Source organism: Macaca nemestrina, chromosome 8 (genome assembly GCF_043159975.1).
Source record: "Macaca nemestrina isolate mMacNem1 chromosome 8, mMacNem.hap1, whole genome shotgun sequence".
Classification (NCBI taxonomy): Eukaryota; Metazoa; Chordata; class Mammalia; order Primates; family Cercopithecidae; genus Macaca; species Macaca nemestrina.
This window is the reverse complement of record NC_092132.1, coordinates 121767091-121793143: the sequence shown is the minus strand read 5'-3', so window position 1 is coordinate 121793143 and position 26053 is coordinate 121767091. Positions and strand designations below refer to the sequence as shown.

General features: G+C 36.4%; 1 protein-coding gene and 1 long non-coding RNA gene across 15 annotated transcripts in view; one reads left to right on the top strand and one right to left on the bottom strand.

The window, feature by feature from the left end:
- LOC105476616 (neuregulin 1) overlaps window positions 1-26053 on the top strand; it is a 1125049-nt gene that overhangs the window by 974740 nt on the left and 124256 nt on the right. The gene's annotated exons all lie outside the window — the stretch shown is intronic.
- LOC139355877 (uncharacterized) lies at window positions 15468-24132 on the bottom strand. Its single transcript, XR_011607116.1, has 3 exons — window positions 24061-24132; window positions 22355-22494; window positions 15468-15548 (listed from the first exon to the last, which is right to left on the bottom strand). It is a non-coding gene; the product is annotated as an uncharacterized lncRNA (long non-coding RNA).

Below are 26053 nucleotides of genomic sequence, written 5' to 3'. Positions count from 1 at the left end.
CATGATATATTAGAAGGTGCTATGTAGTCCAAAAATGAGAAACCGTGGAGAAGGGGAGGGGATAAGGAGAGTTGAGACTTGTGATTTTTATTGGGTTGATCAAGGTAAGTCTCATTAAATTGTTGATATTTGAACAAAAAGTAGAAAGAAGTGAAGGGTTAACTTTGTAAACATCTAGAGAAACTGGCTGGGCATGGTGGCTCATGTCTGTAATCCTAGCATTTTGGGAGGCCAAGGCGGACAGATTCCTTGAGCCCAAGAGTTTGAGGCCAGTCTGGGTAACATTAGTCAGACCTCTGCTCTATAGAACATTGAAAAATCAGCTGAACTTGGTGGCATGCACCTGTAGTCCCACCTTCTTGGGAGGCCGAGGTGGGAGGATCACTTGAACTCAGGAGGTTGAGTCTGCAGTGAGCTATGATTGTGCCACTGCACACCAGTCTGGGTGACAGAGTGAGACTCTGTTTCAAGAAAATCAAATGAACAAACAAACAAAAAACAAAGAAACATCGGAGAAACTGTATTTAGACAAAGAACAGCCTGTGTAAAGGCCCTTAGGCAAGAGCATGGCTCATGTGCCCTGTAGGGGAACCATAAGGAGCCCGGTGGGGTTGGAGTAGAAGAAACAAAGGGATGAAATATAGGAGATGAGGGCCACAAACCCAGGGGCCAGAGCATGTAGTGCCTGATAGGCCATTGTCAGGACGTTGGTATTTAGTGGAATCACCCTGGCTCCTGTATGAAGAATGACTCACTGGGAGAAAAGGTAGAATCCAGGATGCCAGTTAGGTGCCTTTTGCTGACAGCATAGTGGCCTGACCCAGGCTGGTAGCAGTAGAGGTAGCAAAAAATAGTCAGTCTGTAATAGTTTGAAAGTCAAGCCAGCAGGATTCCCTAACCAATTGAATATAAGGTATTAGAGAAAGAGAAAAGCCATAGGTGAAACAAAGGCTGCTTCTGTTTTTGTTTTTTAACTTTTGGTGTTCCATTTTATTTTCTCCTTTGGCTTTTTCATTATACTTCTTCATATTAACTATTGTTTTACTTGTTTCCTTATAAGTACAATATGCATTTTTTACTAATCCTAGTGTGTTTTTTAAAATTTTAGATTCAGTGGGTACATTGGCAGATTTGTTACATTTTTTAATCTCATGAAAATATACTCTTCAATTTGAAAATATAAACCAATCATGGCAGGAACCAGGTCCAGTCTTAGTTACAATAACGAAAATAGCATGAAGCACACAGTCCATTTCAAGGCAGCCACACGCAGAACTTGCATTGCAGGGAACAGCTGTGAGGTACAAATATCTCCATTTAGTAAAGGCTGAAGGTGAACCTTGAAGAGTCAGCAATAACAATAAGCCAGACTCAAAAATGCAAAATAGATTTTAAAAAGTCAAAGGCCTCAGAAAAGTTTGCCTGGTCAAAAATAATCAGCCTCAAAGAATAGATTTCTTTTCACTTTATTTTAGCCAGCAAGGAGATGGTAGTAAATTCCTGTATTTGAAAGGCGAACTCTGCTTTTCTGATGTGATTGTGCCTGTACAGGCTACATTCTTTGAACTAATGACATTGGTGTTTTCTAAAGTAAATGTTGAAAAGCCTCTCTGAAGTAGTATGGATTCAGCAAACATTTTATGTATTAAACAGTTCTCTACGATTTGGAGGTCAGTGTAAAACAGGGGAGGCTTTTAGAGCAAACAGATATAGGCAGAAGAGATGGATCTGACTTCGCAGCCCCCAAAGTTCCCTTTTTCTCCTCTGTAATTCATGTTGGATTAGAAAAAAAATAAAAAAGAGCAGGCATGGTGGCTCATGCCTGTAATCCCAGCACTTTAAGAGGCCAGAGTGGGAGGATAGCTTGACGCCAGGAGTTCAAGACCAGTCTGGGCAACACATTGAGACCTCATCTCTACAAAAAATAAAGAAATTAGCCAGGCCTAGTGACAGCCCTGAAATCTCAGCTACTTGGGAGGCTGAGGTGGGAGGATCACTTGAGCCCAGGAGTTTGATGCTGTCCTAAGTTATGGTTGAACCTCTGCACTCCAGCCTGGGCAACAGAGTAAGACCTTGTCTCTCTTAAAATAAAAACAAACAAACAAAAACAAGAAAGAAAGAAAAAGAAAAAAAAAGAAGAAAATAAAAGTCACTCACCTACCCATCTACCTACTTAATGTATTATAAGCATTTTTCTCATGTCTTTAAATACCAATCAGAAATATATTTTATAGGTCACTGTAACAATAAATAAATCATTCTTGACTGGAGGTTTTTAAGGGATTTTTCATTTCCAAACACATTATCAGTTTTGCCCCCTTTCTATTTATTTTTTCCTACCACTTGTAAATATTGGTGAAATATCAAAGTTCTTAGTCCTTTCCTTTGTAAAACAGTGTTTACTAGTCAATTTTTTGAAATTGGAAACTTCCATTGTTCATTCACTAGTTTAGAGTTGTTAATTATAATTTTTAAGTTCTTTATACTAGTCTCCTAATAAAGATAAACATTATTATTTTCTTTATTTTCTTTTGTTTTTTATAAATGAGGCATCTGTGGCTAAAAACTTGTAAGTAATTGCCTAAATGAGTTTTCTATTACAGATAAGTGACAAGTTTTAGAAGAACTTGAACCTTACAAAACAGTCAATAGGACTATCTTGTTGCTCCTTTTATAGAATCAGCAGAAGTAAATTGATTGTTTAGAACAAGCCTTAATGACTTCTTCTGGAGGTGTCAGCTGCTAGTGACCCCATTTTGCAGACAATTCTGTTGAATACCATAAAAAATTGTTATACCAACCACTTTGCTGAATTAAGCACCATCCATTCCAATTTAATACATAAATGAGGAAAACAAAATGAAACATCTAACAAATAGTAATAGGAAAGAAAATAAAGATAAATCCCTGGAAAATAGTTGAGGTGGTTATATCTGTGTCAAATATGAATAATAGCAAACATTTATTGAAGGCCTACTGTGTGCCAAGTGCTGTGCTAGATGTTTTACATGGATGATGGCTCATGGTTATTGTAAAAACTTATTACACTGTACAGATGATGAAACTGATATATGTTGTCCAAAGTCACACAGCAGCATTTAACCCCAGATAATACAGTAGCCTGCTATGTCACATAAGGTTTTGCTGCCTCAGAGAAAAAGTCCTTACTATTGAAAGAAATGGGATTCTGTGAGAGGATTGAAAAGTAGCATTTGGCACAAAGGTTATTGGGAGTATATGTGGTGGATTAAAGTAAATGACTTGTCTGGGGCCAGTTGTACCCATATGATCTTCATGTTACACATCAAAGCATGGAAGGTGAATGAAATGGGAAGAGCACAAATGCTGAGTGGACTCATGCTCTTAAGTCTAAATACTAATGCTGAGGACAACTGCCGTGGCTCATGCTTGTAATCCCAGCACTTTGGGAGGCCATAGTGGGAGGATTGCTTGAGCAAATTGACCATTTGAGCCCAAAAGATTGAGGTTTCAGTAAGCCATGATCTCACCACTGCACTCCAGCCTGGGCAAGAGAGGCCCTGTCTCAAAAATAATAAAACAAATAAATTCTGGTGCTGTTAATTATGGTATAATTTTAAACAAATTGTGTAACTTCCCTGAGACTCAGTTTTGTCTCTCTTCTCCTCTCCTCTCCTCTCCTCTCCTCTCCTCTCCTCTCCTCTTTCCTTTTCGTTTCTTTTTTCTTCTTTTGACAGGGTTTCTCTCTGTCACCCAGGCTGGAGTGCAGCAGTGCAATCATGGCTCACTGCAACCTTGACCTCCTGGGCTCAAGCCATCTTCCTACCTCAGCCTCCCTAGTGGCTGGGACTACATGCGTGTCCCACCACACCTGAGTAATTTTTTTAGAGACAGGGTTTCGCCATGTTGCCCACACTGCTATCGAACTCCTGGGCTCAAGTGATTCACCCATCTCAGCCTACCAAAGTGTTGGAATTGCAGGCATAAGCCACCATGCCTGGCCTGATATTCAGTTTCTAGGTCTGAGGAACCCTATTTATTTTAAACATATATTGGAAAGTCTAATGTGAGAAAATGCATGTAAATCATTTAGCACAACTTTGCTTTAAGGTGGCCCCTTCATGTGTGGAAGAGAGCTAGTGTGTGGAAAAGTGACATGGCTCTAAAAAAGAAAATAAAAGTCAGAGAGTCTCTGCATCTTACTTCAACAATGTTGGAAAATGCCCTTATTGTTGGAGAAGGAATCAAGTTTATGATTTTAGTGTAAGTGATGGTGCTGACAGTTCTTTGCCAGGAAATCACTATGTCTTTTCAAAATATTATATATTCTCGGCTAAGGCTTCATTTTAAAGGAACTTATCCAGGAAGTCTTCTTTGAAATCTCTGAATGAAATGAACAATTCAGTTTTTAATTTGGCACCTAAAAAAACTAGCTGAAGGAAAAGAATGTCTTTGCAGAGACATTTCTGTCATAATGAGATAGAACAGTTTCACTTGGGAATGGCACACTAATATGTATTGATTAGATTGGACCAGATCTGGGTGGTCCGTTGCTGAAATTTAGACCCATGGCTCTTACATTCCACCCTCAGTTGTAACTGACTTACCTGCTTTTATGGTAGAAAAAACTTCTGGGAGCTTAGCTAAATGATTCTCAGCTGGAAAAAAATGCCATTTCAATTTCAGATCTTTATTGGTCATAACATGTGAACCTCTCCTGCCACTGTTGGAGAGCTACTTTTAATTGAATGCAAATTGTGTTTTCAGATTTCTATAAACATGGCATTTTTCATGGGTTGGTGGCTCTGCCCACTGTGGAGAATGACAGACAAATTGTCATACATCATATAGCAATAAAATAATAATTGGAAAAGAAAATTGCCCTACTGGTATTACCTCATCTGTTTGGTTGAGTGGAGAGTTAATTACAGATTTTGGGGATACTAGAGTGACTTGGTGCAAGAGTTGGAGCTCGTATATTATAGCCATTCATATGTGCAAGCAAGTTACTGCCTTCACGATCAGTTCATTTATTCTGTACATGAATATATCTTATTTTTCTTTTTTTTTTTTTAACAATACTGCTTGCAAGTATAATTTGTTTCTTCACTTCTGCCTTTGCCCTTTCTAAAGTCATTCACTGTCTGTCATTGCATTCCACCAATGGAGAAGAGAATCTAAACAGTTTTGATTAAGCTTTGACCTTTTGTATTTGGTTGAAATTAACACTTTACAGAATTATTCTTTTGGACTATAAAATACGTGTGTGTGTGTGTAAGTATGTGTATGAGATATATATATATATATAATTGATACTTGTATCATACTTTACATTTTATAAGGCATATTTTCTTATTTTGAGTCATTTATTTATACAACTCAGTGGCTTAGATTTTATCCCATGGATGAGGGACTTGACATTCAGAAATGTGTGACTTGTCCAAAGTCAAAGAACAAATAGGTAGTTCTAAAAAAAAGACAAATTCTACTCCTTCTCCAAACAGCACATTTTAGGGAAGAATCTGATTGGCCCTGATTGCATCATGTCTGACCCTAAAATACTGCATCCAGGGAGATTAATGACTCTAGCTGAGTAGGGGCTGGGGCACGTATCCACTGCTGTGTGTGTTGGGGTTAGTGAGGGCAGATGGGCTCAGCCCCATGGGAACCACGTGGTGTAGGATCATTACAGAGAGGAGAGTTCTGTAGCAAAAGCAGGGAAAAGTGAGCTAGACAGGAAAACAACAACACAATCATTGACAACTGATAAGCAAATGACCTTAGAAAAATCAGAAAATAGGTATTAGTAACAGAATTTTAAAGGAAAATTAAAAATAGGTGTTGTTGAAAATTGTGTTTCATTGGGCAGACAAAACTAAGCAGGATGGGCAATCTGAAGAAAATAATAAGCTGGAAGACTGAATATAATTGCAGTATCATTTTTTAAAAGACTCATTAGTACCTAGGAGCCATTATAATTACTCTTAACAGTGCCCTCTTTTTAACCCAGGAAATTCTGCCTTTTGAAAGAAAGTAGAAAAATGTGGAGAAATGAGTTACAGTTTTGAAATTAGAATGCATGGGAAACATTTTGAAATCTGTAAAATATTCTAACTTTGATGTGAAAAGTCAGAGTACTTGATATGGATCCTTTAAAAAAAAAATCCATGATTAAAGAGATTTAGAAAAATTGCTAGTTTCTTTTACCAGAGTAATTGTATGTTGATTAGGGTTTGGGTGTTTTTCATTTTACAGTTTGGAAAGAAAAAGAGCATGCTTAGCCCATTCCATTTAATATTGTATAGAAAACTCACCAGGTCTTTGTCAGTTGTGAGATAACACTGATTGAGGTTTTATCAGACTTGTAGACATCACCATTTAAACCTAAACGAAATAACAACTCTGGTAGTTCATCTGTGGGCATCTTCCACTTTTCTCTGTCCCACTCTTGTTATAATGCATCTCCCATACAAGCTGTGAATACTGAATTCTTTTCTCTAATAAAGGTGCTGTGTATACATAGTTCAGCTAATCATCAAAAGTGCCGGAATGGCACTTTTCATTTTATCTCTCAGTCTACCAAAGGTCAGCAAACTCTCAAAAACCAATTAATTGGGTCACTGTGGGTTTGAGCGTAGAGCTGTGCTCATTTTGATTCAAGTCCATAACTATCTCTGATTTCAGGCTGGTATTTAGGTTGAATTTATCCATCAACGATGGACTCTTGATGTGTTCTTTGCTGAGGTATTCTAGAACTACCTCTTGAGTGAATACCAAGCTTTAAATAGCTTTTTAAGAAATGTCAGAAGGAAAGGGCGAGAGAGAGAGAATGCCTGGCTTTGTGAAATGTTGCAGGAATTTGTATTTGTAATTATCAGAAATTTAATCAGTCTTTCCTTTAAATTTTTGAAGAAATTTTGGACTATTCTCATTATTTCAATGGTAAGGAAAGCAAAATATAGATAGGGATAGGCTAAGTGACCCTTGAAGTCAAATAGCAAGTAAGTGGTGAATGTAGGTGAATTAAAATTGGACGGCCCTATTTTTGCTCTTTGATCCTTAGGTCACTGAAAACTTTTCCCCCCTCTCTCTCTCTCTTTTTTTTTTTTTTTTTTTTTTTTTTGCGACAGAATCTAGCTCTGTTGCCAGGCTGGAGTGCAGTGGTGCGATCTCTGCTCACTGAAACCTCCGCCTACCGGGTTCAAGCGATTCTTCTGCCTCAGCTTGCTGAGTAGCTGGGATTACAGGTGTGTGCCACCATGCCTGGCTAATTTTTGGATTTTTAGTAGAGATGGGGTTTCACCGTGTTGGCCAGACTGGTCTTGAACTCCTGACCTCAAGTGATCCACCCACTTTGGCCTCCCAAAGTGCTGGAATTATAGGTATAAGCCACTGTGCTCAGCCAAAACTTTCCCTCTCTTTAATGAAAATGAATAGATAATAACCAGGGCCTACTGTATTTCAGCATGAGGCTAGGAAATGTGTATGCATATTTCTTGGGAGGTGGGAGGTGGGAGGTGTAATGGTTGGGGGAGATAAATAGGAAATAGTCCTTGGGTTGAAGGAGTTCACAGCGAAGTCAAAAGTTTAATTGTGATTAATTGTGCATAATGACACATAATCATCATGGGAAGTAAAATATGGCAAGAGGAAGACTTTCAAATCAAGTTTTTATTTTTTGAAATATTCCTTAAGATAGAAAAGCCATTTGTGGTTATGTAATTCAAAAGAAAATATTGGCCAGGTGTGGTGGCTCACGCCTGTAATCCCGGCACTTTGGGAGGCCAAGGCGGGCAGATCACTTGAGGTCAGGAATTTGAGACCATCCTGGCCGACATGGTGAAACCCCATCTCTACTAAAAATACAAAAATTAGCCAGGCATTGAGGCACATGTCTGTAAACCCAGCCACTTGGGAGGCTGAGGCAGGAGAAACACTTGAACCTGGGAGGTGGAGGTTGCACTGAGCCGAGATCGCACCACTACACTCTGGCCTGGGGGACAGAGCAAGACTCCATCTTAAAAAAAAAAAAAGAAAAGAAAAGTAAAAGAAAATATTATTATTGTTTTACTGTTGTCTGTCTTCTAAAATAGCAAATTGTTGTTTCTACTTCATATTTACAGCTCATTTTACTAAGAAATCAGAATCCTGAAATTTATCTCATTTTAAAAGATGATGACATTCTATAATTTACCATCAAGAATAAAATATTAGTGGTGATTAAAGGTGCTGGAAATTAATTTACACTAAATAGGGTTTTGCAAGTAGTTTGGGGAGCTTTTTGAAATATAACTAGAAACTTTTAGAAAAGCATAACTATAGTATGATAAGTTGAATCATTGTTGATGAGCAGATACTTATCCTTGATACAGAGATGGATTTACAAAGACTATGTTCCATATCTGAGGAGATACTTTTGTTTAGACTGTCTGGAAATGTGTGTATATGAAAAGGTTGCAATTTTATTTTTTTAAATAGAGACAAGGTCTTCCTATGTTGCCCAGGCTGGTTTTAAACATTCTGGGCTCAAGTAATGCTCCCACCTCAGCCTCAAAGTGCTGGGATTATAGACGTGAGCCATCATACCCAGCTTGCAATTTCCTAAACTTGTCTTATTCATTAAGTAAGACTTGTTTTGTTTCTTACTTTTTATTGTTTAAAGATTTGAATTGATCCAAAGAAAGGAGAAGTGATCAGTTTTAAAAAGGATGCCTAGTTATAATCGAGGAATCTAGCAGATTAATCCGTTAAAATTATAAAACCAAAATTTTTCCTTTATGATCATTCCTCTCTCAATTTTCTTAAAATTCATGTATTAAGAGCAGTGACTAACTGACAAGAAACTCCTGTGTCATTTGATAAAGATTTCAACTACAAATGGGAATTAAGATATATTTAAAAATAAAATTCTACATGACAAAATATTTAAAATGTTAGTTTTAATGTTCTACACAAATATTGTCCTACATTTTAACCTAGAAATCTACATATTGAATCAGCCTATAAAAATCCATTTCTTTCACAAATAATGTAGCTTTGAGAACAGGTTTTTTTTTTTTCCAACAATTCTCAGTCTACAAAGCTATGAAAAGGAAGTTGCTGTTGCTGCATTTTTTTTTAAGCTGTAAAATCGAATATGCCCCAGCTCTGATGAAATGTACCAGGAGGAACCTGCCTTGTCAAACATGATATTTTTATGATGAAATGTGATACAAAGAGGCATAGCCTTACATATGTCTGAGAGAATATTATTTAAGTGGCCATAATAGATTTTTCACAAATTTTGTACATTTCTCTTACTTGATCCAGATGCATGTTTTTCCTCTGTTGTTCTCATACCAGCTTCTTAATTTCACCTCCCTAATGTTCCACAGCATAAATGCATCTTTGTTCAGACTTTCTCCAAGTTGTCTGTGAGAAAATAAACTATATAAAGGGTCCCTGGGTGTGTTTTAGGAAATATAGATTATGGGGGTGGGAGAATTACCTTGTAATTACCTTGTAAAAAAAAAGAAAAATGGAAAGTAACATGCACTACATGTGTACACACAGAAGCAAGTATAATAAAACTTTCTGCTTTTTTTTTTTTTCTTTTTTTTTGATATGGAGTCTCACTCTGTCACCCAGGCTGGAGTGCAGTGGCATGATCTTGGCTCACTGCAACCTCCGCCTACCCGATTCAAGCGATCCTCCTGCCTCAGCCTTCTGAGTAGCTGGGATTAGAGTTGTGCACCACCACACTTGGCTAATATTTTGTATTTTTGTTAGATACGGTGTTTCACCATGTTGGCCAGGCTGGTCTCAAACTCCTGATCTCAAGTGATCCACTCGCCTTGGCCTTCCAAAGTGCTGGTACTACAGGCGTGAACCACCACGCCCAGCCCCTGCTTATTTTTTAAGGTTTCTAGAACATTGGCTGTGATCTTTTGGGTAAATAGTGCACTGAGGAATTAGTCTAATAAAAGCTTCTGGTGGAGAAGGTCTTCATGAAGAAAGAATAGAGTTGGCTCTAGTCTCAATTTTCAAAATGTCATAACTTTTCTTCTTCCTTTTTATTTGAAGTGCAGACCTGGGTATATTTTATTAAAATAATGGTCTGAAATTATAAAAAATGTTCTTTGTCCAATCAAGGAGTGAAATCAAACCCCTTATTATTTTGTAGTTATACTCAGATGTTAGATTATCTTCTACTCCCCAGCAGTTCACTTTAGGTGGTCCCATAGCTCTTTCTTGAACCATAGTCTTGCCACTTCTTATCCATATTAATGTGCACATCAGTTCCCACACCAGAATGTAAAATACTAGAGGGAAGAATTTTGGTTGATTTGTATTTCTAGTCCCATAACTTAATACTATGCCAGTTCTCAGAACGTATTTATTAAATGGATGTCAACATCAACAGTGAGTTAATGAATTTTTTGTTGGATTATCATTTTTTTAAGTTGTACACATATACAATGAAAAGTAAACTGCCTTCACCTTAAATCATGGACACAGATATTTAAGTATTTTAAAATCAAAGTTTTAAAAAACTAATATTGGCTTAAATAATATTTATTAGAGAACCTGTAACATTTTGAGAAGCATTCACATCTACATATGTATATTTTAAATTTACTTCTGGTTTTTACATCTGGAAGATTTGTTTTTCATTTCATCATAAATACTTGTTTTCATGGTGATTTATAAAAATCTGTTTCTCCTTTGATAGGATTATTGCAAATTATTCCAGAATCTACTTATTAACTGGTCGCTGTTCCTCTCTGTAGTGCTGAAGAGGCACTTGCTTGGGAACAAGAGAAGTGCCACAATAGTGTCAATACCGTGGATTTTTCATTTACTCTTAATAGTAATAATAGACAACAATAATATATTTTAGCAAGCATCTACTAAGTGTCAGATGCTTTCATCTGAGAATGGATATTGTTAGTTCAATTATTTAGATGGGGAGACTGATACTTAAGACAATTCAATATTTGTCAAGTAGTGGTAGAAGCAGGATTCAACCCCAAACTTTCTGACTCTTCATCCTGTGTTCTTTTCACCCACAGATGGTAGAGGTTGAAGGCTCAGAAGAACACTTCTTGAGCTCAGAAAGCTCTTCTTGTGACCTCTATCCTGCTAGTCTAAAGGGCAAATAATCATTGCAGTTACTTTCAGAAACGGTCTTTTTTCCCTAATGAGATGACCAAATCTGCTCTATGAACCCAGTTTCCTAAGCAAGATACGGAAATAGACACACCAATTTAGTATGATAAAAGGCATTAAAAGTAGAACAATTTTAAGTACCAAGTTATATTTATTTGGTACTTGGATAATTAAAAAGAATGCCACAATCTTCATCCCGTCTACCTCCCCAGTGCACACACATTTGGGATGAGGAGATAATGATGAGAATGACATTGTAGATAAAAGGTATATGCAGTAAACATCTGAAATGCTTAGGTTATTCAAAGAAAAGAATAAACACACTATGTGGTATGTAGCCTCAGCTACTTCATGTTTGAAACTGATGGTAACATTCAGATGAGTTTTGAGAAGCAGACTATAACCATAGCTTTTAGTTTAAATTTCAGATTGATATGGAAGGTTATTTGTTTTAACAATCCCTATGTTAAGTTTTCTTTTTTCTGTGTTTCAGTTGACTTATTTTGTCAGATTTTAGGGTTTTTTTTCTTCAGGCAAGATGGCATTCTCATCCCCTGCTGTTGTTAACATTTAAAGCATGCAGCCTCTTGTGCTGTGGTGTAAATTCCAAGTGACTGACGATGATTAAACAGAAAATGAAACTTGAATGGCACTATCTCAAAATCTACTTAAAGCCACAACAGGTATCTGTCTGTAGCAGTATATCAGTTGGAACATACGAAGAATAAGAAATTGTGGGTTTTTGTGTCTGGGTTTTTATTTTTCTTTGAAATCAAAGAAGAAAAATACTGATTTTTCCTGGATCACTAAAACAGTAGTATGGATTTCTAAACAGGGCAGACCATACAAACACACAATTAATTATACTTGAACTTGAAATCTCATACTGTGCACTTTACCTCTTTTATAATAGTTGTAATTTCTCATTTATGTACAGATACTGTAGTAACTTTAAAAAAAATGCATAACTGTAATTAAAAAGCAAGTACTCAAGAAAGATAAGACACAAAGAATTAATTGAGATTACAGCTCTTCTTTCTGTATTGACTGCAAAAGCTTGGTGATCTCCTGAATTGTGCTTCAACAGTGATCTTCAAGACTCCTTCCAACCCCCAAGGCTCTCCTTTTTTAACATTTGTTATTACTTAGCTATTTTATTTGGCAGAGATCCCTTCTATCTCATCTTCTAATGCACTGGCAATGGTCCTACTGCCAATAGCTTAGAGCCTACTGCTGCTGGGGTAAGCGACACAGCCGAACTTTCTAGCCTCTGCATCCTTATAAATAATGCATCTGGTTTCCTGTAACTACATGAACTCTTAGACTTTAGTAGGCATTTCTTTGTTAGTCAGGGTAAAAGAGTTGGGAGATGAACAGTTGTGGAAATAGTTGTAGGCAGTTATTATCACTGATTAGAACCTGAGTCCATGACATATGCATTAATCACTGGGTTAATGCTAATGGAATGCTTATGGTATTTATAGTAGATATAAACAAGATATAGAAAAAGGATATCGTTCCTGACCAAACTGCATGCTTAATTCAACATGGAAAGTTCTGGTGAGGTTAATCTAGGACCCTTTGAGACTCTGTTGCTCATAATTGGACCTGATTTACTACTCATTTAAAAAATCTCTTTTAATTTGCACAGAATTCACTGTATTTTGGGGGGTGGACATACTTGTTCTTAAGAACAATAGAAACAAGATCTTTGTTTAACATAATATCTAGTGCTCCATGTAGCTTAGTGGTATAACAAATTATTGAATTTGTAATGAAAAAGGTAAATGCTGTGGTAATAAGTTAATAGAAAAGTAAATAATGCATATTTATACTTTTAACTTCAAAGTGTTTGTAAACTTGTGGCATTAAAAATTAATGTTTTATTTTTGAGCATCAGAGGAAATAGTATTTAAACACGAGAAACCGATTTTTAAAGTGAAAATCATTTTAGCAACTTTTAAAATGTAACTTCAAGCCATGTTAATATAAAATAAATGAGTTCCATCCAAATATACACTCTTTTCTTCACTGGATATGCTTTAATTGGACATGTCGCACAATGACAATGTTCAGTGTTAGATTATACTGTAAGGATACAAAGTTCAAATTGATTTAGATGTTGATGAGAAACTTGTTGCTCTACAGCCTTGTATATTTTCATCAGAATTAACTGAAAGAAGAGAAAATTGTTTCTAATATGATACAGGATGTTCATCCTGATCATTTTATTATTGATTTCTTTAGTTACCATCAGTTCATCTCTGAGCAGCTCATTCATTTAGAAAGATGATAGCTTGTAAGTTTAATTCTAAAACTCATTCTCATACTTGTTAGCATTTGACATGCCAATGATTTCGCAGAGCTAGGTTGTCATCAAGACTAATGCTTAGTCAAAATGTTTAACACTTATTTCTTTGATTCCTGTAGAACTTCCTTATTAATTAATCTGGGGTCTATAAGCAACAAATTTTTAAATCAGATATATATCTATATGCATGTAATTCATTTTTTCCTCTTTGATTTTCAACTACCTTTTTATGCTGATATTTTAGAATTTCTATGAAATTAACACATTTCCTTAGCAATTCAGGAAATCTGACTAACTGTACTTTAAAATTGTGCTTTCGTATCACCAGTAAATAAGAAAGCTTCAATTCATCAAAAAGATAATAATAAACTGCATTAATGCTTTCTTTTATTTATTTATTTTAATCCATCTACCAAAACAATCATGCCACCAGCTTTAAAAAATGCAATCATTAAATTATTATGACAGCCTAGTCTGCTTTTGTGGCTGTTTTGTTTTGATGGTTACCGAGAATGGAAACAGATAGATTATGTTTTTCTGCTTGTAATTGTCCAGTACCTCCAAAGACCTCTTGCCTGGGCATGGTCCCTTCTGGAATTGAATTCTGCATTCTTCTTCTATCACTAATCAAACAAAACACTATCAGAAGAAAACATTTCCATAACTGGATCCGGAGTGAAGGAAAATTTCAGATACTTAGACATGCATATACAATAACCAGTGTTTCCTGACAGGCTCATTAAAAAAGAATTACTCCACTATGTGTCAACTGCACAAATAGAATCCATTATAAGACTATGGACTCTTACTTCTGAAGTCTGCCTTTTGTGCCCACCTAAGATTAGGAAAACTAAGTCTTCCACTAGAATTTAAATATCACAGAAGCAGAAACTATTGCAGTCTCTTTCCCCAGTGCCTGCCTTCCTCTTCCTCTTAGTCTTAGGTAGGGTCTGGTACATATGAGGCACTTGCTTAAAAAAATAATTGAAGGAATGAATGAAGTTGCTTAAGGATGGGAGAAGTAGTCTGTAGGTGACTAGATGCTCACCTGTACTCCCAGTACTTTGGGAGGCTGAGGCAGGAGGATCTCTTGAGGCCAGGAGTTCAAGACTAGCCTGGGCAACATTGTGAGATCCCATCTTTACAAAGAAATTTTAAAAACTAGCCAGGTGTTGTGATGTGTACCTGTAGTCCCAGCCAATTGGGAGGCTGAAACAGTAGGATCACTTGAGCCCAGCAGTCTGAGGCTGAGCAAGATACTTACTTGAAAAAAAAAAATAAAAAGTTACATAAAGCAGCAGAGACAAGATCAACCTAGAATGTCTATGGAAAAACTCTGAAAAAGCACACATTTTTAAAAATAAATGGGAACTCTATGGCAGAGGAAGCAGTAACTACTGACCTGATCTTCCCTTTTCATTTTGAGTAATTTCTAATTTTCTGTAATTGTATGGTGCTTTCAAATACTGATTAAAACTCTTAAAAAATTGAAAGAGAGAAATCACACTTTTATTCTAAACTCTGAGTTTGTGGCATGCCTTCTTCCTTCATCTTGTTGATGCTCAAAGAAATATGCAACAGAGGGCCATGATACTGTTTAGCATGTTAAATTATTTTGATTCATGTACTTACTAGCAACATCATTTAAATGGGTTGGTTTCATCATGGCCAGACTTAAGACGCATAGCATAATTGAATGAATAACCTAATATTCCACATTAAATCCTGGTTTTGGAAAAAGCTGAACTGATCTGAAAAATAAATCTATCCAAAGTAGAAACTGTAATATGCATGTGAACATGTACATTCTCATCATCACATTTTGTTTTCTTCTTTTCTTCCCCTTTTCCTCCCGTTGAGTCTTGTGTAAGTCCAAATAAAAATTTTACTGTAGAGCTCAACAACAAAAACAATGATCTCTTATGTAATTGATGATTTTTAAAATGCTTTGAAAGTCTTCTTCCATACTTTGTATCAGTATAAAGATATTGTACAGTGGTACAGAAAAATGACTTTTGAGGTTCAGTTGGTTTGAATCTTTGCTTCACCACTTACTAGCTATGTAATTGTGGGTTCTCTGTGCATCTTTTTTAATCCTCACTTTTTCCATCTGTGAAATAAGAAAAATATCAGTTAGTTTGCATACTGATTGTAAAGATTATAAATAAGAACTGATGTGTATATACTACTTGGCACAATGTCTGACCTGTTTCTGTTTTTCACAGTCAGCCTTCTCTTCCATTTTCTAAGGTGACTCAGACCTTACCACTCTAAAAATTCAAATCATGCCTTCACTCTCTACAGATCCCATTTGCTATTTTAGAAGAAAAGGAAAACTATAAGATGGAAATTAATTTCCTCTTACCAAATCTACAAACCCCAGCACAATGCCTGGCACAGATACGGTCGTTTAGTAAACATCTTTTGGATGAATAGGTGGATGGGTAGCCAAGTAAATTAACATATAGATTAGGTCTTTAGAAATGGCAGCTATTTTTATTACACCCTGTACAGTGACCTTAAAATTTGAAATCTACTGCTTTTGAAAAGCAGGTCATCCTGAGGTTTTCCATTTTGTACCGGCCAGATTGTGAAAAGAAGTTCATTTCAATGCTGCACAGCACATTTCCTGATCAGTTGGCTGAATTACAGTAATGCCATTTCATTTTGAGTTGGGCAATTCAAGCATTTAGCCCCGATTTTTTTGACAGTAAGTTAATTATTTTTGTACTCATTCAACACATTTCCCCCCCACCACAGGTTATTGTAAAACCACCTGTCTCTGGGAGCACAGTTAATTCTGTGCATGAGATTTCTAAAAATGTTTTATATTGTCATTGCACTTTTTAAAAAATGTAGAGATCCCTCTGCTATTCTTTTGCCTTGCCAAATGCTTAGGTACCTTGGAAAACTGCTTTATTGGTACTACTTATCTCACTAGATTCTTCGGTCTTCGGTTGTGAAGGGGTAACAATCATTTAACTTTTGATGTGCCCTGAAGTTTCCCATCCAAAACTTTTTTCTTTGAATCTTTTTTGGGGTGAAAGAGAAGAATATGGGGGATCTAGTTGTACAGTGATAGTTTCTAGATGCCTTTGATATTAGTCACTAAACAGCAGTAGACATTTGGAAGAGCATGATAGAAGACAGTGGGCTAATTCCAGGTATTTAACCCCGGGTTAAGGAGATTTAACCTGAGGCTGGGTTATTTCTCTGACCTCTAGGGACAGAGTAGTGGCAAAGCCTTAAGGTGGTAAAATTTTTGAGAAACACTTCTAAAGTCTTATGTTTTGTTTTAAAATCCTATCTAAAAGCATTTCAAACCATTTAAGTTAAGCCTTTCCTTTCTTACTGGATGTGTTCGGGCGCGGGAGGTGGGAGCAAAAAGAAGCATATGGTTGAAGCTCTGCACTGCAGTGATTTGTAAAAGAAGTACTTTTCCTGCTAGGTTAAATTGCTCTGCATGCCTCTTGCTGTCAGGGACATGATTTAGTTAAATACAGATGCTTTTAGAGGGGCTTTGTACTGCATCATACATATTTAATAGTTTATAAAATATCTGTATGAATCACTGGGTGGAAAATCCAGCAGCAGAGAAGCTCAACCTTCACATTGGAGCCTCTGGCCTTATGGTCCACTGACCAGTTGACCATTGGAAAAGGTGTGTTCAGAATGGGAGTGTCCTGAATAACCTGAAGATTCTACTGATTTCAACAGAATAAGCTTACCATCTAACCTTTCAGATTTTTTCAGTAATGTGAACTTTACATTTTCCCAAGTCACATTATTCATAGATGTTCTAATTCCCCAGGGATTGAAGTATAGCATTAAGGAAAATCCCTTCTCAATAAATAAATGGTATTGGGTGAGGGGAGGGGGGCAGAAAAAGCTCTTAGATGTTTTATAGCAATTAATGGCTACCATATAAAGATACCTTATTGTCATTAGATAATGGTTAAAATTATATGAATCTTTTACCCTTGATATAATTTTGAAATTCATCTTAAAAATCAATTCCTTAAAATAAAAGTAGTAGGGGAAAGAGGTAGTGATGGGTGGAGGCTGGAGGACGATGCAGAGAAGGAAAAAAATAAGCATGTGGAGGTTACTAAATGTAGAATTGCTGGATTATTTTGTTTGTTTGGCATAGGTAATGAGTTTTATAATAAAATGTGCCATAGTATATCAAGATAGGCTCCTTATCATATATGAACCCAGAAACACCATGAAATTTTTTTAACAGTTCCAGCATTTTATTATGAAATGTTCAAAGATAGAGAAAAGGTGAATTAATCATTCAGTAAACAAACTTATGCCCACTACTGAGATTTTACAGTTAATATTTTCCTATATTTGCTTACCAAATGTCTACCCATTTATCTATCAACTTTTTATTTTTTGATGACATTTCAAATATACATGAGTTCATTTTACCCCCAAATATCCCAGTATGCATAGTATATATCTTTTATTGCAATGTTTAAGAAAACATGTGGGTCATGGATTATGCTATCAAATAGAATATATGTTTCTCTCGAATAAGCCACCATATTTGGACTTAGGGTTTTCTAGTCATCATATTTCAGAGTATAACTCAGCCAGTAGCAGCCTTCTTGTTCCTGTTCCCTAATAATTACTCCTTCCCCTGTCCCAGGCTTTTAATTCTCCAAATTAAAAGAAGATGTAACCTTGGCTTCCTGATTTCCAGCTAGTGACAATTTTTGGTACAGTTTGTGTTTGAGCTACTGCAGTGACGTTCGGGCAATTCCCATTTTGGTGACAGTCTTCTTTCCTGAGGATACATTGCCTTCCTATCCTCTGTAATTTCTTTATTCTGTACTTTCCTGTGTAAGCAATAAAGCTAACTGTAATGCTCCCACAACTCAGGTAGCGTCTCATCTCCAGCCTGTTCTCAGGGGAAGTTGTTGGGTTCTGGAACACACATTTTGTATGCTTCCTTAGTTTGATAAAATGCTGTTTAAGAACGGAGTTCAAATATGAGTATTAGTCTCTGAATATCTTTAAGAAAGAGGCCCATTAAGTAGAGTTGTGACCACAAGTGGTCGTGGGAGCATTAAAAAGTAAACTTTCAAGTAGAAATGGTCCAGGGAAATGGTCAAAGTGAGGTATTGGTACAGACATCTTTCATGGCCCCAAGTGAGAGAAAATCTAGACTATCTAATCAAATGTGTGTATCTGTATTGGCAGTATGCAATAAAGAGCTTTCCTTTATAGAAATTAACTAAAAAAGAAAGAGAAATAGATGTGATTTCTAGTCCTGACTTTGAAATTCTTTTCTGTGTGACTCTAAGCAGGTTATTATGTTTTTAACCTCCCAAGAACTTTTTTCTTCCTGTATAAAATGAAATTCATGTAATGGGTGCAGCAAACTAACATGGTACATGTATACCTATGTAACAAACCTGCATGTTGTGCACACGTACCCTACAACTTAAAGTATAATTTTAAAAATTAAATAAATAAAATTCATGGGTAAGACCTGTTGCAGCTCCAACCTTCAGTCAATTAAAAACTTTAAATCTCATTATTATTGAGATTATAGTTGACCTTTGCATTAAATGTAAATTCTTTTACTCCAAATAACTACTGAAATAGAAAAGAAACAAGTCCATTCTCTTTTTTCTCCCAGTGTTTTAGAGATATGGTCTCCTTCTGTTGCCCAGGCTGGTCTCGGACTCCTGACCGCAAGCAGTCCTTCTGCCTCATCCTCCCTAGTAGCTGGGATCACAGGCAGAAACTACCATGTTGGACAGAAAAGAAACAAGTCATTCTTAAACAATTCTGACTCTAGCAACCTATCGTGTGATTTGTGATAGAAACATTTGAGCTGGAGGTCAAATCATAAGACATTTTTATCTTATAACTTTCAAATTCATATCTTTTTAAGTAATAAAAATTGTAACAATGCAGAAACAGTTTCCACCCCTTGCAGCAGAAAAATGAGATTGGCATTTCATTTTAAATGGGATACTTCTGCTTCCATGAGCATCATAAAGGTTATGACCTTACAGTAGTGTTGCCTGACACTTAGGTGGCTCACTGGGAATCCCGAATCAGTTCTGGAAACTGCATATATTTTTATTTCTTCTTTTTTTTTTTTTCCCTTTGGTGCAACTTCATATTTTCATTTTGATCAGCAACAAGGAGAGGAAAACTGTGTGTACTCTAAGGAAAATGTATATTGTAAGATGTTTTCTCTGGCTAAGGTCTTTTCAGATTCAGAAATTTGAACTGGCCAGGTGTGGTGGCCCACGCCTATAATCCTAGCACTTTGGGAGGCTGAGATGGGCAGATGACCTGAGGTCAGGAGTTAGAGACCAGCCTGGCCAACATGGCGAAACCCCATCTCTACTAAAAATACAAAAATTAGCCAGGTGTGGTGGTGTGTGCCTGTAATCCCAGCTACCCAGGAAGCCAAGGCAGGAGAATCACTGGAACCTGGGAGGCGGAGGCTGCAGTGAGCTGAGATCGTGCCACTGCACTCCAGTCTAAGCAACAGAGCGAGATTCCATCTCAAAATAAATAAATAAACAAAAATAAAGAGAAAAGAAATTTGAACCATGTTTAAAAGGAGAACAGGTAATCCCTTTCCTCAAACTTACTTTATTCCAGGAATGTTGTGCAAGTATATTTTACACATGGGCTTATATGAAGTTTCAGTCTCTTGAATAGCTGGTCCTCTCTTATGAGTAATTCATAACTGCTTTCACATGTGTATAATCTCATGCTCAACTGTTTCTCTCTATTTTAAGCAGGAGATTTAAAAATCAAATTAACACATATTTCTAGAGCATTTGCTATAAGTGATATGCTGTGCTATATACTAACTAACTACATTTCTGGGTTGATTGGGGGACCAGTTTATAGAACTGGCTGACAAGCAACTGAACTTTAAAACAAATAGCTAGTGCTTAAGTATATGTCAAGTTCAATCCCTCCCATTTTTAAAACTTTGCTGAATTTATATTAAACCAGCATCGGTTATCAAGGTATTTCCTCCTTGTTTTTAGCTAAAACTTCTCTCACTGCATTAAAATACATCCATTATCATTTTCGTTAAATAAGATAACACATTGGATATGTGCATAAAAGCAAAATTATATCTTGCATTTTTGTTACATTTGCCAGAAGAATGAAAAACAAACAACAGAAAATCTCTCTGAGCTGTGCTGCTCTATGCCCTGAACTTAACTGTCATAGTGAATATTAATGAGACACAGCAAAGATATTGGCTCAAGGTAACTAAGCCAACATATATTGCTCTAGTAAATGTTAGAAATGGCCATTCATCCACATAACCTCAGTTTACTCTGTATAAAGATAATGTTTCTTTTGGTTTTTCTTCTTTTTGTCACACACACACACATACTCCACACACACACACACATACCCCCCCACACACACACAGTAATTTAACATTATTTGCATTTACTCAGACTGGTAAAACCCATGTCTCAAAGATGTTTCCCATAGTTTATTCATCCCTCTTCCATGTCGTTTTCATTTGGATGCATTTGTTTAACAAATGGTCTGCTGTGTGCCAGGCATGCTGTAGGTACTGGGGATATAGCAGTGGAGGCAGACACAAGTGCATGGCCTTATGGAGCTGACGTTCTGGTGTTGAGTTTATCACATTTTTGATAAGAAAACACAGATAATACTGGAAGACTGCCACTTGCCCCTCGTCCTTGGCACTTATTTCCAGTGGAGTCCTTCATCCCAAAGAGCTCAGACACATACACACACAAAAACTAGGAAATGGATATGTCATTGAGACTCTGAATTCAAAAGGCTTATGAGAACATGAGCAAAGCGTTATCTTTCTATCCTGTTTTATGTACTAAAATATTATTTTTCACTGTTCAACTCCATCCTATTTCCCTATTTAAAATATACATATTGGCAGGCATGGTGGCTCACAACTGTAATACCAGCACTTTGGGAGGCTGAGGTAGGAGGATTGCTGAGGCCAGGAGTTTGAGACTATGGTGAGTTATGATTGCACCATTGCACTCTAGCCTGGGTGAGAGAGTGAGACCCTGCCTCTACAAAATAATAATAATAATAATAATAATAATAATTTAAAAATGAGTTAGCCAGGCATGGTGGCATGCACCTGTAGTCTCAGCTACTTGAGAAGCTAAGGTGGGAGAGTTGCTTGAGCCCAGGACATCAAGGCTGCAGTGACTAGGATTGCGCCATTGCACTCCAGCCTGGGAGACAGAGTGAAAACCTGACTCTAAATATATACATATATATACATATACATATGTAAATTAATATAAGTTCAGAGTTCAAAGTTAATAATTGCCTGAGATTCAATGCCACATTGCCTATTGATACTTTCTAGAAGAAAGGGCAGCCTACACTTAACAGTCTCATTTTTCCTTGAGTTGAAATTCACACAGCAAAATTAACCATTTGATAGTCACAACCAGTTGCATTTATTGCAGTGTTGCGCAACCACCCCTTCCATCTAGTTCCAAAACTTCTCCAGTGGAATTTTAAAAGAAGAGCAACTTGTAAAATGACCAATAAACTATGTTTGTAGAAAACGAATAATTTTACTTATGGGGAGTGAGAAATTAATAGATTCTCCCAAAGTAAAGCAAACTCACTATAACTATCATATGCAATTAAAATATCTTTCCATATGAAATTCTCACATCTTCATCTTTGAGATCATTTACTGTATCTTCAGTTACAAAGGATCTAAACTCATAAAGAACAAAATGTACCAGAGTAAATTGCTCATCGTGTTACAGAATGAGAACACAGAGCACAGTCAATATCAAGCACTTGATACAGCATCTCACAAAGTAATGCTTAAAATTAAGTCAAATTGTCTGCTCTGAGAACATTTTCACTGGGTAAGAATAATCAGTCTTGACTCACCTTTAAAGTGGGCAGAAAAGACATGCCCAGTAAGGTAAAATAAGTTCCATTCATCTCACCCATTTTGCATCATAAATAATGTAGAAGAACATCAAACAGCACATGGATTTGGTTTGCTCTCAGAGAACTTTTCTGTTTAGCTGGGGAGAGAGGAATGACAAGAAAAAATAGTTAAATATTAGCATATTCCAAACTTTCCCTCCACTGATAGGATCTGTGGTAGTTGAGTTTTGCTAGACCGGGCTAAATTAATTCAAGGCATATTTTGGAACAATCAGAGAAAATTTGATAAGGAAGTATCTGAATAGGCCATTAAAACTTGAAAAAATGGAGGAGAGTATAGAGGGTATGAATAAAGCCTGCTGATCTATTAGAGACCCCATAATCTGTGTAATTCAATCCCAATTAAAAGTAAAACCAAACCAAATGTATGTATTGAATGGATAGCCCAGCTCTATCAGACAATCAAATACTGATAATCTTTGCCGTCAAAGAAATTGCATTCTTCAGCCCTGTATACATGATGTAATTAAATGATGACACATGACTGTGAATGTGCCCCAGTAAATGTTTCAGTTAAGAAATACTGGGTCTATGATTTGGAAAAATGGGAAGGGCTCTGTCAAGGAGCTAAGACCTAGCTGAGGGCATGTTTTTTGGATAGGTGGAGGAAGCTGACAGATCCATTGATGTACTTTATCCTCCAAAGAAGCTGCAGGGTTTTAAAGTTAACTTTATGGCCTGGCGCTTTCTTATGAAAATTATGATTTCATAATTCCTCAGCAAATAAATAAATAATTGCCATTTGTATGTAGGGATCTCCCCAAATGAAACAACTGCTGCCATCATTTTTATTTTATGTTAGATACCGTGAAGTAAATTCTACTCTTTTGCCAGCCATAAAATTTAGGAGCAAGGATAAAGTTTTTCAGTGATAGTATTTTTAGATTTCAGAGAGATAATATTTTAGAGTTATATCGCCAAGATACAGGAAAAAAGTCAAAGAGAAAATAAATGAGTAATAAGGTCAAAAGCAAAATGATATTTATCATTCTGTTTCATCTGTTGGAGCTACCGTACATTCTTCTGATGATAAAGTAAATAAAAGTAAAGCAGAATGACTAGCTTGAATTCATAGACTAACTTGAATTGAAGTAGCAGAGAAATTCTAGAATTTTTTTATTTGATGATATTACAGGATTTTTTTTCTTGAAGCCAACTTAGAAGGAAGCTGAAATATTATGAAAGTGGATCAGAAATATAAGTAGATTTTACTTTATTCTGCCAAATCCCATTCTATATTACCGTCTCTCTTCTTGATCCAGGTTGGTGTACTAGCATTTACTTTCTTATCCTCTGTAGCAGATTAATTGTGGCTGCAAATTCTTTGCCACTTTCTCCCTCAAAATGTATTTCCTCTGTCCTTGAGTCTGGGCTGGCACGGTGACTTATTAACCAGTAGGATGCAGGGGAAATAGTTTGTTCTGCTTTCAGGTACAGACTTTTAAGAGTACTGGCAGCTTGTGTTTTCTTCCTCTTGGGGTGCTTTCTCTCACAACCTGGCCACCATACTGTGGGAAGCTCAAGCCACAAGGAGAGGCCACAGGTTGCTGCACCATTTCACAGTGCCGGCTGGCATCTAGCAGCAGCTGCCAGTCATCATGTATGGGAGCCATTTTGAATGTTTTCACCTAGTTGCACCTCACCTGCAGCACCAGCTGACGTCAAATGGAGCAGAGAAACCACTCAGCTGAACCCAGTAAACCTACAGAATAAAATGGCGGTTGCTGTAAGCTATTTCCGGGCGGTTTGTTTCACAGCAATACATAACTGAAATCGGTTCCCAAAGGAAGTCCTGGAATGAGACCATGGAAAAGCTCATTTGATTTAAATGATAAATAGATAGTATTTAAATGGTCCATGCTTAATTCTTATAATTTCTAAAAATTATTAGGCAAAATTTTAGAAGTCTTATTTTGAAAACTAGATCCTTTTAAGTTTGTTTACAAATTATATTAAGGTAATAATTCCTATTTCATAGTTATCTATTCTGGTTTTCATAGTCTCTTCTTGAAGAGATATGTAATCAATAATATAATCAAATGCACCCTTTTGATAAAAAAACAAAATCAGTATTTGTCAGCAGAAATAGAATGAATCAGAACATATTCAAATCTTGGCCACATAGCTATATGTCCATGGCAAAATTACCTAAGCTACCTGGGCCAATGAAATTTTTTTAAAAAAATTTTAAGATTAGTATGGACTGTATGGGATTAGTGAAGATCAGAAACAATGTGTATTATGAACCTAGCAGAGTGCTTGTTGCCTGGGTGGAACTCAATAAAGGTAGCTTTTGTTATTGTGAGGGAGATGGTGTAAAAGGTTTAAAAAGGTAGTAAAAAATTGTCTAGTTTATTTTTCTAAGAGGACATGGAAATGGGGTATTCCTGGGCTTTACTGGGGTGGAGCTTAAAGGGTTAAAATGCTATATCCTTGCAGTTTTTCCTACAAACATACATGTTTTATCCAAAGGAAATTCTGACCTCTAACCCCATTCACACTTTCCTTTCTCACTCTTTTATTGCTATAGAGGATTTGATGAAGGGAGAAAGGCAACTTCTGGGTCCTAGTCCCAAGGGTAGAACTAATGGAGAATTCCTTTTATTCTTCACCTCCCATCCTTCTCCATTTCCCCATTTACATTTATTTTCCAATTTGGTGGAAAAAAACAATTTTATAGGAAGCTGACTGTCTGCAGACTAATCTTAGCACCAAGGTGCCACAGGGTTTATGGAATGCCTTTCTGGGGGCAAAACAGACACATCCCAAAGTCTGGTTTATGTAGTCCAAGGGAAAGAGTACTTATGGCAGTCCACAGGATTCTCTCTCTGATGTGTTGTCCTAGTCTTTGTATAAAATGTTGGTTTTCTCTATAAGTGTTGGGTATTTTCAGTGTAACAGCTAGAGCAATGCCCAGTAACTTTTTTTTTTTTCTTCCCTGCTGAATATGTTTGTTCTTAATGGTTGAGGTAAGGTGAATAATTGCTATTGGTGTAAGTTAAAGACCACCTTTCTAAACTATGGATTATCATGCTTGGTATTTTCTCCTATCTGCCGGACTTGGGGCCACCTGAACCCCATTTTGGTCTTTGAAATTTAGCTGACCTTGGCCTTGGATGAAATGCTAGTGTACTGAGTATAATATTTTTGGTTTAGGTCAAAATTGAGGAATTCAGTGCCATATATTTCAACTGGGTACTTTTTGAAGAAATTATAAATTACCGTAGTTTAGCATAAACACCTGCTGATATTGTTTCTGAATATTTACATGAATATTGATCATTGAGATCTTACTGCCTTTCAATGTGAATGCTTTAAGTGCTTCAGTAGACATTTTCTACACTGTGAAATTGTATGTCCATTGCTAGAATCTTTGTAAGAGAGCTCTCACCGCTTTAAAGTCAAATAAACCTAGAAAATAAGCATAGGAATTATTTTTAAACACCATTTACTGGTATATATATGCAGATTATAGAGAGATGAACTTAAGGATAACTCATGTTGCCCATAAAGTTGTCATAGTCATGGTTACAATTATGCAAATTGGCACAGGCTTTTGTTGTTGTTATAGTACTGCAAACACAGTTTAAGATGTTAAGACCCTTTAAATCATTTATAATTATGGACTAATTTCAT